The sequence below is a fragment of the Epinephelus lanceolatus genome, chromosome 10, assembly GCF_041903045.1.
Source record: "Epinephelus lanceolatus isolate andai-2023 chromosome 10, ASM4190304v1, whole genome shotgun sequence".
NCBI classification, from domain to species: domain Eukaryota; kingdom Metazoa; phylum Chordata; class Actinopteri; order Perciformes; family Serranidae; genus Epinephelus; species Epinephelus lanceolatus.
The window spans coordinates 43,709,622-43,726,900 of NC_135743.1; the positions used below are offsets into that span (position 1 = coordinate 43,709,622).

The following is a 17,279-nucleotide window of genomic DNA, read 5'->3' on the forward strand; positions in this document are numbered from 1 at the left end:
CCTTTCTTCTACTCCATCCTTTCATTCCCACACTTCTTCCTCCCACTCCCATTCTCTCCCTATCTTTCTTTTTCTGTTCCTTGTTTGCCTCCTTTCTCCCCTTCCTTGTTCATTCCTTAAACCTCAACATGCAGAGAGGATGTAGCGAAGCAAGACCTCCCGTCATCAGTGGGAAAAAAGGGAGAGACCATCAGCTCGCAGACAGAGGGATGCAGCAAAGGTATAGGTTGGAAGGTAGTAGTATAGGCCTACTCAGTCTTCCCTCCCCCTCCCCTCCCTCCCTTTTCCTGTGCCAGGGTGGTATGACCTGCTGGATTACAAAACAGCCCTCCCATGTGTCTGCCTGTTCTCTTTGCCAGCCAAGAGACAGCGATACCAATTTCCTGGAGCGCTGGTGAGGGCAACAGAGAGGAGGAGGAGGAGGAGGAGGAGGAGAAAGGAATAAGGGAGAGAAAGAGAGTTGAGTGGAGAAGAAAGAAAGAGGGAGAAAGTGAAATGCAGTGCAAGAAAACTAAGAGTAAGATATTAAGGAACAAAGGAGAAGAAGTAGGCAAAAGGAGAGAGATGGGGACAGTACAGGTAGACAGGAACAGGAGAGAGAAAGAGAGAGCATGTCTGGAAGTTTAGAGTGATTGCGAACATACTGTAGATGGAAGCTTTTGAAGAAGCGAGACGCTGAGAAACATCAGCACTGTCAGAGCATGTTCAGCCCTCAGGGACAGCCAGGGGTAAGTCACACGGTACTCTGCTACAATGCATGTGCACCTGATATACACACCTTCACTGCCTCACACATTCTCATTCATGCATTTCGACAGTACAGCATCTTAATGTCTGTCTATTACACTCCTTTTTGTGAAACCTCAAGACTAAATTCCACACATATCATTGTCACTTGAATGTTCATTGGTGTTAGTGTTGAAAATGTAGTTTTCTAAGGATGATACACGTTCCAGTCAAATTAGTGGATTTCCACTGGTGAGTAGAGTTGTTCTGATCTGGCAAAACCTGCAGGTCAAAAGCTCCACAGTGCCTTTGAAGAAGCAAGACCTGAAAGGTATCACATTCGTAGCTGGACTTCCAGTCCAAAAGTGATCCTGACAATGTTTTCTGCACTTTTACATCATCCCTTTGTGGCTGTACCTCTCTTTCATTTTGTTGGCCCTGGAGAGTACAAGGTGGACCATTTTCTAAGATGATAAAAGAGACTGATCAACTGCGGAGTTGTCAAGGGATACGGATAATGGCACAGAAAGGGAGAGGGGAGCTTTGGCTGTGTGGAATCAATTTCATATGATGTCTGACAGGCTGTCATGGAATCGTTATGCAATCCCCAGAGACAAAGAGATGCTTTAAGAAGTGGTGTGTCCATGTGAGTGTTTGGGTTGTACTTCTGTCGAATACACACTTAAGTGCACACAAATTCCAGTAGACTGTAATTCTCCTTCCATTTATGTGTGCAGACAGCTCAGTTTCAAAATAACCACTCAGTTGGGCCTTAAACCAGGTTACAGCAGCCATTCAAGGAATTTTTTAGCAGGCTCCAAGAGAGAAGCTACAGTTCTAGGGAATTGTTTGTTCCTTGTTTATCAGCACTGCTCAGAGGGAATAGGTCGCCCATGAGGAGAGATTGGGTTTTATTGTCTGAATGAAAGGCACTTCCTCAGATTTAGCTGCTTTAACCCCCTGGGGTGGAGGGATTAGGATGAGAAGAGGGTGGTCTTCTCCACAGCAGCCATATTAGCTCCTTCACAGGTCTCAGGGAGACAGCCGGGTGACAGACGTTGTCATGGTGGGGGTGGAGGGGGGTGTCATGGCAAGTGGTTGTCATGGAGATTGTGGGGGCTCCTGCAAATGGGGCTCACCTGGTCTGAAGAGACCAGACATGGGGGAAAGTCACACATGTGCAAGTCTCAAGCAAGTCCCAAGTTAGTTATGGTGAGAATCAAGCAAGTCAAGTCCCTGCTATAAGTCAAGCAAGTCAAGTCGAGTCATTCCTCAGGTCAAGCAAGTCACAAGTCAAGTCATATGTCACATACAGCAAACATCTCACGATCCGCTAGCTACATGTCCTCTGAATATGCTGTGAAAAAGTCCGGTCTCTGTAGGCAGCCCAGGCTCCGCAAATGGCAACAAAAACATGTGGGTCCACGGGGCGTCGGTGGCATAGTGGTAGAGCAGGCGCCTCATGCACAAGGCTGTTGCCGCAGTGGCCCGGGTTCGAATCCAGCCTGTGGCCCTTTGCTGCATGTCATCCCCTCTCTCTCTCCCCCCTTCATGCTTACCTGTCCTGTCCATTAAAGGCAAAATGGCCCAAAAAATATCTTTAACAAAAAAAAAACAAAACATTTGGGTCCAGGCCACACCAACCAGCCAGCGCAAGACCAGCAAAAGCAAGCACGCACACGTGAACGCGGTGCCCATGTCTCTCGGTCTCGCGCAACCGCGCACACATGAACGCAGTGCCCACAGAGGCAGTTACATGTGCTGCTAGTGAAAAAGGTTAGCAGCACAGAAAGAAATTTAGGAGCGCAGTGAAAATTTTAAATAACACATTTAATAGGAAAACAACAAAATACAAAGGCTCCTCTGGAGCCACCCTCTCCTCCATCATGTGTGTGATAAGGGCCCAGCACACACACACAGGGCTACATTGGGCCTACTGCTCTACTATTAGACACAAAGGATGTCTTTAGTCCACTGGCTTTTGTAGTTGGGTCGCCTGGCACGCTTATTAAATAAATTTTAAAAATCTAATTCACGGTGAAGTGTCATGCATTTTCCACCAGTCACGTCGAAAAGCTCAAGGAAAAATATTTGTGGCTACAGGGGGGATCAAAATAAAATAAATAAATAAAATAAAAATCAACCAGCAACCCTCCTCCTCTGATAAGTTAAGAACAGTCCCTTATCAGTGCATAAACCATACACATCATGCAGCCCCCGTTGGTATATTTTAGTACATTCCCTAATAGACCCACAGTGGGCTGGGTGCTAACAGTCACTGTGGAGCATGACACCAACAAAGAGGAAATTATTGGACCTGGAGCCGGACTTCTCAGTCCCTGGTAAGCCACACGGTGGCCAGAGTGCTCCGCCGTATTCCTGTCTGTGACCCCCGTTCAACCCACAACCGACAGGATTCGCCTTTCGTTTCTGCTGCTGGTTGAAATCTGTACTCACACAGCGTGCTCCTGAATGATTTCTTTTGCTCGCACAAAACTATTTTTAGTTGCATTCAGGACACTTGGGTCACTACGGACAAGTAGTATGGAGATATTTTGTGGTTTCAGTTATGTGTTTTTGGCCGTTTAAATCTGGGGCGCCGTAAGGGCGTAAGAGCTAGCTCCGCTGTGTTTGATAACATTGTTGAATGTAAACAGAAGTGACGCCCAATGGTGCTTAGCGTGCCTTTAATATTGAATTAAAGCCAAATCCTTTCGAGTCATCTGTCTCAAGTCAAAGTCAAGTCTCAAGTCATGAATACAAAGTTAAAGTTGAGTCTTTTATCAACGTTAGTCAAGCAAGTCTCAAGTCATCATAGGTGTGACTCGAGTCTGACTTGAGTCAAGTCATGTGACTCGAGTCCCCCATCTCTAGAAGAGACAATTATGATCAATGTACCTGCTACTGCTTTTTGTCTTCCTTATATTCTCCAAGGGTCTACTACACAGAAAATAAAGGAGTTGAGAATCATAAGATAAAGTCATTCTAATGAAAATGCATAGTTGGATGCCAAAAGGTGGGGTCTTTTTTAAAATTTTGTCTGAGATTTTTGTTCTGTTCAGATAGCTTTCTGCTGGTGTTGATATTCATTATTGACGGAGTCCTAACACAGCTCTGCTTTGTGTATTTCATGAATTAATCCATAACTAAACTGAATAATGCTCATGAATGAAGCAGGCCTCACTGCTTTTGTGCCATTAACTTTGGCTGCATTTAGACTGAAACAGAAAGCAGTTTTAAAGTTTGTACTGAAAAACCTACTCCACTGAGGCATCTGAGGGAGGAAAAGGTGCAGACTTTGCCACAAAGTTTTAAAGATCTGATCTCTTTTGATTGTTTGGTTTATCTGTGCCAAACTGCATTGGGAAAAGAGAAATATCAAACATGTTTTTAATGATTTTCATCTTTTATTGTGCACAAAATCTACTCGTTTGCATTAAATGTCACAGCCTGGAGGAAATGTGGATTTGTGTGTGTAAGCGTAGATCAGCAGTAGGCCAGACACTGATAGCATATGAGTTTGTCTATTTGGTTAGTTTTGGTGCCCTGAAGCCACTGCTTTCACGTCAGCAAGAGAGCGATGATTTGAATATCTAAAGGTAGATACTGTATGCAACCCTGTAATGCAACGAACCCCCATCAGCTGGAGAGTGTTATATACACACATATACAAACTCACACTGTAAAACATTACAATATCTCTCATTAGTTCACCTCAAATTTCTGCTTATTCATCAAAAAGTATATGAAAGCAAATCTGGGTTCAGAGTATGTGAAATACTCGATTTGAATTTAAACATTTCAACAAAACATTCCACAGCAGTGTACAAAAAATAGACATCCCCAATTCAATTTATTTAGTTTGATATGATCTGCAGTTACTCTGTCTGAATGCTTGCTCATCCTTCCATCTCTAAGAGGCTGCGAAGCACCAGCATCACTGAGGTGTCTCTCTGCAGTGATAATGTAAGGGATACAGCAGTATCATAACACACAATACTTATACTAATGTTTCATATGAACACAGGCCACTGACCCTGTGGTGTGTGTGAGCTGGTCATTGAAGGAGGGGAGTGTAGTATACATATGAGTAAGGGCCTTTGGCCCGAACGTTTTTCCAGTGTTATTAAAGGGCCAGTGTGTAAAATGGGTTGAAAACAGTGACATGTAGTGTTTAGATTCTAGATTGCAGCGCTCACTCGCTCGCCGGTGCTCACCCCTCCCGTTGGCAAAGTTACGGTGGCCTCCGAGGACCAAAACACTTTGGAAAAATGGCATCGTCCGCGACAGAGAGCAGCGTCTCTGCCGGTAACATATCCGAAGAAACGAGCAATGAGGTGAAGATCTAAACCATATTACGATATGTTATAGGTTATCAGTGAGAGGTTAGGAGTGTTTTATTCCTAATTGTTTTGGTAACACGAGTATAGTAGCATTTATTTTAGTAGTTTACCTGTCCAGCAGAAAACATGCCACTTCAGCATCGGATTGAAGCCCTTTGTCCTTCATGAACCCCCTCCATTGCTGAAAAACATCACCGATGTTTATTCTCTGCCGCCGCTTGTCCTGTTTTCTTTGCCCCTCTTTGCGTCTTCTTTTCCTCGCAGATGACGGTTTGGGTTCATTCTCTCCTGTTGCATGGTAAGCGTGGTCCATTCGCAAACTTTATAACTAAAAAAACTTTTCACTACTCTCTATCGACGAACTACTAACACTCTCTGCTGTTTCTTCCTCCTTCTTCCTTCCTTCCGCTGTCTTCTTCGTTGGTTTATTTATACACGCGAAATGCGTTCTCTGGCTGGCTGGATTGTCCACTCGGGCTGCCATACATAAATGGCGGCGCAAGATGGCGACCTCTCTAAAGCAAGGCCCTTGCTATATATATATATATAAAAGCATAATTATAAGGCTACAAAAACAAAACGAATTTTATTTTATAGCGATTCTACACTTATATAAACATATTAATGGGTAGAATATTCAGATTCAGATTCAGATTTGACAATAAACCATACCAAATATTACACACTGCCCTTTTAAATGCATTCCATTTCATGCAGTGTGTAAAAAGAGTGAAAGGCTTTCCAGCAATAATATATATTTGGGGAATACATAGGCCTATAATACATACATATACATATTTACATATCATCAACTGTGTTCCATTTAAATCTGTAATAATGTAATCAAACGAGCTCTTTCATTTCTTGGATATATACAGTACAGGCCAAAAGTTTGGACACACCTTCTCATTCAATGCGTTTTCTTTATTTTCATGACTATTTACATTGTAGATTCTCACTGAAGGCATCAAAACTATGAATGAACACATGTGGAGTTATGTACTTAACAAAAAAAGGTGAAATAACTGAAAACATGTTTTATATTCTAGTTTCTTCAAAATAGCCACCCTTTGCTCTGATTACTGCTTTGCACACTCTTGGCATTCTCTCCATGAGCTTCAAGAGGTAGTCACCTGAAATGGTTTCCACTTCACAGGTGTGCCTTATCAGGGTTAATTAGTGAAATTTCTTGCTTTATCAATGGGGTTGGGACCATCAGTTGTGTTGTGCAGAAGTCAGGTTAATACACAGCCGACAGCCCTATTGGACAACTGTTAAAATTCATATTATGGCAAGAACCAATCAGCTAACTAAAGAAAAACCAGTGGCCATCATTACTTTAAGAAATGAAGGTCAGTCAGTCCGGAAAATTGCAAAAACTTTAAATGTGTCCCCAAGTGGAGTCGCAAAAACCATCAAGCACTACAAGGAAACTGGCACACATGAGGACCGACCCAGGAAAGGAAGACCAAGAGTCACCTCTGCTTCTGAGGATAAGTTCATCCGAGTCACCAGCCTCAGAAATGGCAAGTTAACAGCAGCTCAGATCAGAGACCAGATGAATGCCACACAGAGTTCTAGCAGCAGACCCATCTCTAGAACAACTGTTAAGAGGAGACTGCGCCAATCAGGCCTTCATGGTCAAATAGCTGCTAGGAAACCACTGCTAAGGAGAGGCAACAAGCAGAAGAGATTTGTTTGGGCCAAGAAACACAAGGAATGGACATTAGACCAGTGGAAATCTGTGCTTTGGTCTGATGAGTCCAAATTTGAGATCTTTGGTTCTAACCGCCGTGTCTTTGTGAGACGCAGAAAAGGTGAACGGATGGATTCCACATGCCTGGTTCCCACTGTGAAGCATGGAGGAGGAGGTGTGATGGTGTGGGGGTGTTTTGCTGGTGACACTGTTGGGGATTTATTCAAAATTGAAGGCACACTGAACCAGCATGGCTACCACAGCATCCTGCAGCGACATGCCATCCCATCCGGTTTGTGTTTAGTTGGACGATCATTTATTTTTCAACAGGACAATGACCCCAAACACACCTCCAGGCTGTGTAAGGGCTATTTGACCAAGAAGGAGAGTGATGGAGTGCTGCGGCAGATGACCTGGCCTCCACAGTCACCGGACCTGAACCCAATCGAGATGGTTTGGGGTGAGCTGGACCGCAGAGTGAAGGCAAAGGGGCCAACAAGTGCTAAACACCTCTGGGAACTCCTTCAAGACTGTTGGAAAACCATTTCAGGTGACTACCTCTTGAAGCTCATGGAGAGAATGCCAAGAGTGTGCAAAGCAGTAATCAGAGCAAAGGGTGGCTATTTTGAAGAAACTAGAATATAAAACATGTTTTCAGTTATTTCACCTTTTTTTGTTAAGTACATAACTCCACATGTGTTCATTCATAGTTTTGATGCCTTCAGTGAGAATCTACAATATAAATAGTCATGAAAATAAAGAAAACGCATTGAATGAGAAGGTGTGTCCAAACTTTTGGCCTGTACTGTATATATATATATATATATATATATATATATATATATATATATATATATATATATATATATATGTATATATATATATTTATTTATTTATTACACTGTATTCTGATTGGTAAGTCGCGGCATTCAGAGGTCTGATATTACTGTGTAATGACCGTTGCTATGTAGCCCAGCGTTGCTAGGGACGCTGCCCTGACAAGGAGATTCAGCCGTTGCCGGCAGTTTTTTTTCATGTCACATGTCATACGAAAATTATTATAAATTTCAATAGAATAAACTTGCTGGATTAACTGAAAACAATTATACAATAACGAAAAAAAATAATAGCCTATCGAAAATATAAGTCAAGTAAATTCTGAAAAAAGTCCATTTTACTGCGCTGAGACTCACAGCAAGCAACTGACACTGAAGTGTCCCAAAATGCGTGTGACAGATCATCTGTTATAATACTTGCAGCTTTATGTAAAAGAAAAAATGTGTCTCATGAAATTGTTATATTGTTAATGTAAACTGTAAATGTATGTCTGTTTAACGTTTAGAATGATTCCAGCATATGGTAGTCTGAGTAGACTGTTAGCATTGTGACTGAAAATACTACCCCATAATTTACATGGAGTATTAGATTTTTAAAAGGTATCAAACTATTTGAATGCATTGCAGAGTAGAGAGTTTCACCCTCCTGGTCACAGGCTGAGGTGGATTAAAATGAGGTGTGTTAATTCAGCACCATGGACAGCTCCACGGATTTATCATTAAACAGCGACCTGCTCCACCTCAATCTGTGATATCCACGGATTTGGGTCATTCAGTTTTAATTATTAATTAATAGCGTCATAGGGTACGGGCAGATTAAAACCAGCAGACCTCTGTATTATACTTTCCCAAACTATAGGCTTTATTGTGTGTAGAACCACTTTCTACAGGCGGCGGCTGGCTTAACTCGCCAATAATGCGCTGAGAAAAATGTCTTAAGTCCAAAAAAAGTAATTTATTACAAAAAAAGGTCAACAAAACAGGTACATTTTTTTTTTAAATATGTGCACTCCACAGACAGACAGCACCGCACGGAGCGAGGTTTTTGAGCACGCTCGGCTTTCAGTTATAACTGACAGGACTGCAAATATAACAAAAACACTTAAGATGTCATACTTTAAAACAAACTCTCAACTGGCCGGATCAACGAGACCCTCCACCGGTGTCTAGGCTTGTGGCGCTGGTCTGACCCGGCCGTATGCAGTGGAGGTTCCAGCACTGGAACACCAAGCAGCTCACAGCGTGACAGATGCCCGTACACACAAAGCTGGAAAGCGGGAGGACACTCCTAATTCCCCGGTCCTTAACTAACCTCCACCCTACCCCCGGAACTTCTCCACCTATGCTGGCTGTCTTTGCCCCCCCTCCCGACCGTGAATGCAATAAAGGTGGCTTCGTCGGGCACTTTACAGCAGCTCCGCTTCCCAGAGCCAAGCTGTCGCTCGCTCGGATCTCCTTTCTCAGTTCGTGCCCTGCAATCAAGTCCAGCTGTGTAAGTTATGATCTGTCCAGAGTCTCTGTCAGACCCACAGGTGAACGCATTGTCTTTGATTACTTGTCGCCATGGCAACCGGTCCGCTCAACCCCAGTTCATTAGCCTGCAATATGAGTAAATGTTGGACAGTGATTAGAAATTCTTCCAACATGGTGCAGGGAAACTATTTTTCGGATCGACCCAGGAGCAGTAGCATCGCTATGCTAACTAGCTTGCTATGCTAATCAGACGTGCGTGCGTAGACACTTCATGTGATCACAGGGGTCAAAAGTGTCAGCTCTTGAAGCAGCAACGCGTTGTGTTACGGATGTGTGACATGTAGCATCGCTATGCTAACTAGCTTGCTATGCTAATCAGACGTGCGTGTGTAGACACGTCATGTGATCACAGGGGTCAAAAGTGTCAGCTCTTGAAGCAACAACGCATCGTGTTACGGATGTAACGTAGACGGTTTCAAACTGGACAACATAAACATTCTAAATGGGTCTCTTTGTATTTCCTGTTTGAATGTATGTAAATGCAGAAGCTGACAGGAAGTAAACAGGGACCAAAGTTGTTGCCCTAGCAACAGAACAGCAATGAAACGGTCCATATATACTGTACATATATATATATGTGTGTGTGTGTGTATGTATGTATACCTACTGTATACCTACTATATATATATATATATATATATATATATATATATATATATATATATATATATATGTATATATATATATATATATACATATTACACAGCTCTATTAAATGCTGTTTTCTGATTTGTCAGTCGCGGCATTCAGAGGTCTGATATTACTGTGTAATGACCGTTGCTATGTAGCCCAGCGTTACTAGGGATGCTGCCCTGACAAGGTGATTCGGCCATTGCAGGGGAATAGAACCCCTCCGCTATTCCCCTGTCGGGAGTTATTTTCCCAGTATTCACCAGTACATTTTACGTTATCCCTTACATATATACTGTATGTACAGTACAGGCCAAAAGTTTGGACACACCTTCTCATTCAATGCGTTTTCTTTATTTTCATGACTATTTACATTGTAGATTCTCACTGAAGGCATCAAAACTATGAATGAACACATGTGGAGTTATGTACTTAACAAAAAAAGGTGAAATAACTAAAAACATGTTTTATATTCTAGTTTCTTCAAAATAGCCACCCTTTGCTCTGATTACTGCTTTGCACACTCTTGGCATTCTCTCCATGAGCTTCAAGAGGTAGTCACCTGAAATGGTTTCCACTTCACAGGTGTGCCTTATCAGGGTTAATTAGTGGAATTTCTTGCTTTATCAATGGGGTTGGGACCATCAGTTGTGTTGTGCAGAAGTCAGGTTAATACACAGCCGACAGCCCTATTGGACAACTGTTAAAATTCATATTATGGCAAGAACCAATCAGCTAACTAAAGAAAAACCAGTGGCCATCATTACTTTAAGAAATGAAGGTCAGTCAGTCCGGAAAATTGCAAAAACTTTAAATGTGTCCCCAAGTGGAGTCGCAAAAACCATCAAGCGCTACAACGAAACTGGCACACATGAGGACCGACCCAGGAAAGGAAGACCAAGAGTCACCTCTGCTTCTGCGGATAAGTTCATCCGAGTCACCAGCCTCAGAAATGGCAAGTTAACAGCAGCTCAGATCAGAGACCAGATGAATGCCACACAGAGTTCTAGCAGCAGACTCATCTCTAGAACAACTGTTAAGAGGAGACTGCGCCAATCAGGCCTTCATGGTCAAATAGCTGCTAGGAAACCACTGCTAAGGAGAGGCAACAAGCAGAAGAGATTTGTTTGGGCCAAGAAACACAAGGAATGGACATTAGACCAGTGGAAATCTGTGCTTTGGTCTGATGAGTCCAAATTTGAGATCTTTGGTTCCAACCGTCGTGTCTTTGTGAGACGTAGAAAAGGTGAACGGATGGATTCCACATGCCTGGTTCCCACTGTGAAGCATGGAGGAGGAGGTGTGATGGTGTGGGGGTGTTTTGCTGGTGACACTGTTGGGGATTTATTCAAAATTGAAGGCACACGGAACCAGCATGGCTACCACAGCATCCTGCAGCAACATGCCATCCCATCCGGTTTGCGTTTAGTTGGACGATCATTTAGTTTTCAACAGGACAATGACCCCAAACACACCTCCAGGCTGTGTAAGGGCTATTTGACCAAGAAGGAGAGTGATGGAGTGCTGCGGCAGATGACCTGGCCTCCACAGTCACCGGACCTGAACCCAATCGAGATGGTTTGGGGTGAGCTGGACCGCAGAGTGAAGGCAAAGGGGCCAACAAGTGCTAAACACCTCTGGGAACTCCTTCAAGACTGTTGGAAAACCATTTCAGGTGACTACCTCTTGAAGCTCATTGAGAGAATGCCAAGAGTGTGCAAAGCAGTAATCAGAGCAAAGGGTGGCTATTTTGAAGAAACTAGAATATAAAACATGTTTTCAGTTATTTCACCTTTTTTTGTTAAGTACATAACTCCACATGTGTTCATTCATAGTTTTGATGCCTTCAGTGATAATCTACAATGTAAATAGTCATGAAAATACAGAAAATGCATTGAATGAGAAGGTGTGTCCAAACTTTTGGCCTGTACTGTATATACAGTAGGTATATATGCTATAAGTGTAGCCTATATATATTTACGCAGTTTCTATCTATCTATCTATCTATCTATTTTCTTTTCTTGTTCAGCCTATAATAATAGGATACTTGCAGCTTTATATCAAGGGGAACAAATTGTGTCTCATGAAATTGTTATATTATTTATTGTACCTACTTATTTCCACAGCAGTTGGGGTGCTGTGTGTTGTTGCCTGTTCCTGCCACAAGGTGGAGTCTGGGGTTTGTGAGTCAGTGCCATAATACCAGACTGTATAGAGATTTCATTTTTATTTTGAATAAAAATGAAATCTCACATTTCCAGAGGATGGTTTCACTTCAGATTGATAGTAGACCACCTCAGAATGTCACACACTAAATTTCATTTGATTCTGATGTAGAATTTCAAAATAAGAGCCTTCTTAAAAAGTCAAATATGAGAAAACACCTCATATTTGACTTTTCTTATTTTAAAAGAACTATTTTCTAGACAATGCACTTACATCAATTCCACTGCCACTGTAGCTGCTCTATAATGAAGCCCACTCTTCTGCAACTTCTCTTTCCTCTAGAGTTCCTCCAGACATTTCCCCACTACTTTCTGTTTAACATAGCCTATCTCACCAGAAAATGCTGGCAGCCGGGATATCTTTTCATTGTTGTGTAACTGTTTTTTTCCCTCCAATTTTATTTTAATTCATGAACATGAATGTAAATAAATAAAAACAAATATACAAAGTCGTGAGTACATTCAAGTTATAAAGAGGATTTTAAGGCTTCATAAACATTCAAAGTCTTGATGGCTTTCATATTGGTCAGTTCATATTTTAACTGGTGTATATTGGGTTTCCTTTCCGTCCACTTGCTTTTGTGGATATGAAACTTTCCATCAAAAATACGATGGTTTAAAAATAAAAGATGTCTTCTGTCCATATTGTTTTTCTCCAAATAAAAAGTAATGTCCTTTTTTTTCTTTTTTCTTTTTTTTTAGCAAATTAATCTTAACCCCACAGAAAAAATCAAATTGTCAACATCAATCCAAAATAATTGAACATAAATACATTCATAAAATAAATGAACAATAGTTTCTGTGTCAGTTTGCAGAATACACAAGATTCAGATAGAAGGTCTGTACATTTTAAGAATTTCTTTTGTTGGATAAATTAAATGTATATCTTTAAAATAAACATCACCACCTTTATTATTGACTATATATTTTTTGTAGTAAGTCAAACCACTTTCCAGTTAATGTAACTGTATAACTGAGGTTGTCTGGAATCTGTCAATATCAGTGTGCTGTTGATTAAAAGCCGAATCTCTCAAAAATACTTTGGGTGATCTGCTGTTTATTTATGATATGCAGCAAGTCACAAAGTGATATGAACTTTTTGATTTATACAACGGAGAGACAAGTCTGTGATAACAGTTAAATGGGAAATTAGTAAACCATAGGCTACTTTGCAGAATAAGTTTGATCTGTCCTCATAACGTGTGAAAATATTTGAGTAGCATCATCACAAAGCTGCTTCAGTTCTTCCTCCATTTGTTTCATATCTGTGCAAACGAGTTCATAAGTTATGTAAACAAGTAGGCTAGCCTGTGTAGGCAAATGTGTGTGCAGATGATTTCTGTTACGTTAATTCAATGCTGTATTTCTCAGCACTGGGATGTCGCTCCAACAAGCAACTCACAGCTATGGAAAGTTCAACTCTTCTAGTTTCTTTCAATGTCCGCCCTATCTTGCAGTGAAGACTATTTCACGAGCAATTGCCCACATCAGCCTCATAGCGTGAACAGTTTGATTTAAGATATTGAGGTAGGCCTAACTCACATTTATACATTCAATACATTAATTCACCATTAACTCATCATTAATTAATGGTCCACACCATTAGCCTAATTAATCAATGGTTAGGTCTTAACCCACTTAATATATCATTATTTAAGGGCGATATTTAATTAATACATTAATTCATATGCGATCAAACTATGTGCCATGGATGGTGAGTTTGAGTCCTCAGACCCCCCTGGGGTCATTATTGTTTACTTACTACTTAATTAGGCTACTGTAGCCTTTTTTTTTTTTTTTTGGAAAAACCAAACAAACCGTAATTGCAACGTAAAACACACAGACATCTTCAATCATGAATCGATTAATCATTTAACAGTGGAATTTCAGCAGGGAGGCCAAGCTGCAGGAAGGGAGCGAAAGCTATGACATCACATACGCGACCTCCTCCTGTTTAGTCTTTATAATTAAAAAGCTTATATCTCAACAGTTTTACCAAGCTAGTTAGCATAGCGATGCTACGTGTCACACGTCTGTAACACAACGCGATGTTGCTTCAGGAGCTGACACTTTTGACCCCTGTGATTATATGATGTGTCTACGCATGCACGTCTGATTAGCATAGCAAGCTAGTTAGCATAGCGATGCTACGTGTCACACGTCTGTAACACGACGCGTTGTTGCTTCAAGAGCTGACACTTTTGACCCCTGTAATCAGACAACGTGTCTACGCACGCACGTCTGATTAGCATAGCAAGCTGGGGGGATGAAACTTTGATAACTAAATCAAGCCATTTAAGGAACAATATAACCCTGTCTGCACGGTCAAACGCATCATGTGCATAATTAACCACAAAACAAGCAAATACTTCATCTTAATGACATGTAACACTCATTATGCTTCAGCTGAATCTTCTAAGCAAATTACCATGTTGAATTGAAATTAGTTTATCGTATTAAATGTCCGCAATTGTATGAAATTGCTCCAATGTGTTAACCAGTCTTTGTGCATAATCACACAGCCTGATATGCCCTGCAAACACAGTGGGACTATTCTCTAAAAGCACAGAGCAAAGAAATGTCTTTTTTTTTCTCCCCTGGTCGGCTGTCAGCAGTGGCGGCGGCTGCAACGGGGATTTCAGCACCACGGACAGCGCGCGTACAAAGACTTGGCAAGGGTCTCCTTTAAATGTGTTTGCTGCTAGAGAAATTATGCATAATAAATGAAGACAGTGACATTTTCAATAAAAAACAAGTTGAACGTTCATTTCAAGCTTTTGTAGTACAACAAATTTCAGAATTGTGCGAGTGATGTAGAGCGGGTGGCAGTGTTTGATGCAGGAAACTCGATATGGACTTGAAAATCAATTTCAGAGTGGGGGGGGTTCGGAATGGAGGGCTGTCCCCTGTTGGAACATTGTGCACGAACAGCCCTTCACCACCTGGATCCTAAAATAAACACCTGTTTTATTACATAATCATGCTTCCGTGTTGCGCCATTCAAATAACAAGAATTGCGGTTTAATACCCTTAATTAGGCCTATAACACAATCAGGCTGTTGTAGCCTATATATTATCTTAGTTAAATATTTTTAAACCACAGCCAGACATCGAGGGTGGTCAGTAGCTCTGATTTGTGAGGATAAAATAAAGATTAAAAAAAATCATGCGTGTGTATATGCACGCGTATGTCTGCAGAGACGTGATTCATTTATTCATTCCACTTCTTGCGAAGCACACACACACACACCTGCCTGCACGTGTAAACTATGGAGACAGACAGTTTGCCAAAATAGGCTAATTTGACACGTTCAGGTGTTAATGATGTGTACATGCATTATGTGTGTGCGAGATTCACACGCACACACAAGTGTAGTGTACGTGTGGTGTTTGTAATGTGCTGTGCACGCGTACTGATAAGACATGTGAGCGTGTCATGTGAGTGGAGCACACAACGCTTGCGCGTCATGTAGCGGGCGTGTGTGTAACATTCGTGTCTCCATAGTAACCCTATTTAAAATGTAGGCGTGCGCTCACGCGGTTTGATTAAATCTGATGGTAAGTAGGCGCAAGTGACGCATTGTAGTGTGGTTGGGTGAAACGTTTGACCCCTCATACTCATCAATGTATCCTTCCACTCGGACTTAAACTTGTGAGTCAGGTCCTTTTCAAAAGCAAGCTGAATCAGCAGGGCCTTGTGTCTGTGCGCTCTCCAAAACGCACATCCATCTCTCCTTGCACAGCATCGATAACACTGTAAAATAATCTCTTTTTTTAAAGATATTTTTTTGGGCTCTTTTGGCCTTTAATTGATAGGACAGACCAGTGTGAAAGGGGGAGAGAGAGAGAGAGCGACATGCAGCAAAGGGCCACAGGCTGGAGCCGAACCCGGGCCACTGCGGCAACAGCCCCGTACATGGGGCGTCCGCTCCACCACCAAGCCACCGACGCCCCATGTAAAATAATCTCTTGAACTCAGTCCTTTCGTCTATGTCACTTTGTGGCTGACCAACTGTTTCTTCAACTGCAAATCTGCGGAGGTTCTTGTTACAGGGATCCTACGCAAGTATGGAAAATATGGAAAAGTATGGAAATAAATTTGATCAATTTCCAGGTATTAAAAAGTATGGAAAATGAAAAATAAAGTATGGAAAAATATTTATGTTTCCAGACTATTACCACTGTTCTAAAATACTGTTTTCTAAAATAGAAAATTAGGTATTTCCAAAAATAATTTAATCAATCCGGATCGTGTTTTATGCCAGACCAGGCACAGTTTGTGTGGGAACAAACGTCTCAGAAAACATACCGCCCCTTTTACCTTATTGACAAGTGGTATGTCCAGTCCGCTGCCCCATGACCCTCCTCCAGCCCCCCAGGTATCAAGTTTCACTCCAACACTGCACCTTCTACAAGAAGATGAGTCTCACGTGGTTCACAAGGGGTAGATGCAATTTTTTGGATGGATGGCTTGACAATACCATATATAAATACTGGTTGGCCAAGGATTCCCAATTCACACACAGAGCTAGATGCAAGCTTTGTGTGAAATCATTTGACATCGCAGGGCTCAACAATAATGATTGCCCGATTGCCCGGGGCAAGTAAAACTCGGGCATGTAAACTAACAACTCACTCGCCCGATCGGGCAAGTTGCTAAAAATAGTAAAAGTTAATAACTAATTGATAAAATAAATGTATTTTAAAACATGCTCCTTCGGCTCTGATGCAGAGGTCTCTCTGTCAGAAGTCACAGGCACACGCTGTGTAACAATGTCCTGCCCACAGCCCCCATTGATTGGTTACATGGCACAAGTGAAGCCAATCAACACTGAAGCCTTTCTACATGCTGCACTATGTAGAGGAGAGGAGAGAGCTCTGTCTTACCTCTTCATAAACTAAAGTCATATAATTTTACGCGACGGACGCTTCATATAATAACATAACAATATACTATTTATGGTGTTACGTCATCGTGTCATTTCTGTCTCTACATGGTCACGCGTTAACAATTCTCCTCTGCTCTCTGTATTGCGCACGGCGGAGTTCCACCACACACACACAGGTGAGCACGCTAGAGCGGCTCGGGCTGCATTTTCCTGACCAAACCTGACCCCGAGCCCGGTGCAGTTTGTCAGCTGACAAAGTTATTGTTATGGACAGTGTGTTAATAACCTTCAGCAGATGCACAGACAAACACGCTGCTCGCACAGCAGCGCAGCACGGCACTCTTGGTGCTGAGCTTGTGTTTCGTTCAGGCGTTGTAACGTAAATAACAACTTCCAGTACT

The 17,279-nt window shown here is 41.9% G+C and overlaps 1 long non-coding RNA gene across 1 annotated transcript in view; it reads left to right on the forward strand.

The window, feature by feature from the left end:
• The first annotated feature begins 367 nt into the window (after window positions 1-367).
• The window catches only part of LOC144464536 (uncharacterized), a 114,278-nt gene continuing 97,366 nt past the window's right edge, over window positions 368-17,279 (forward strand). Inside the window, exon 1 of the long non-coding RNA XR_013492245.1 lies at window positions 368-728. This is a non-coding gene — a long non-coding RNA (uncharacterized LOC144464536). The remainder of the gene's footprint in view (window positions 729-17,279) is intronic.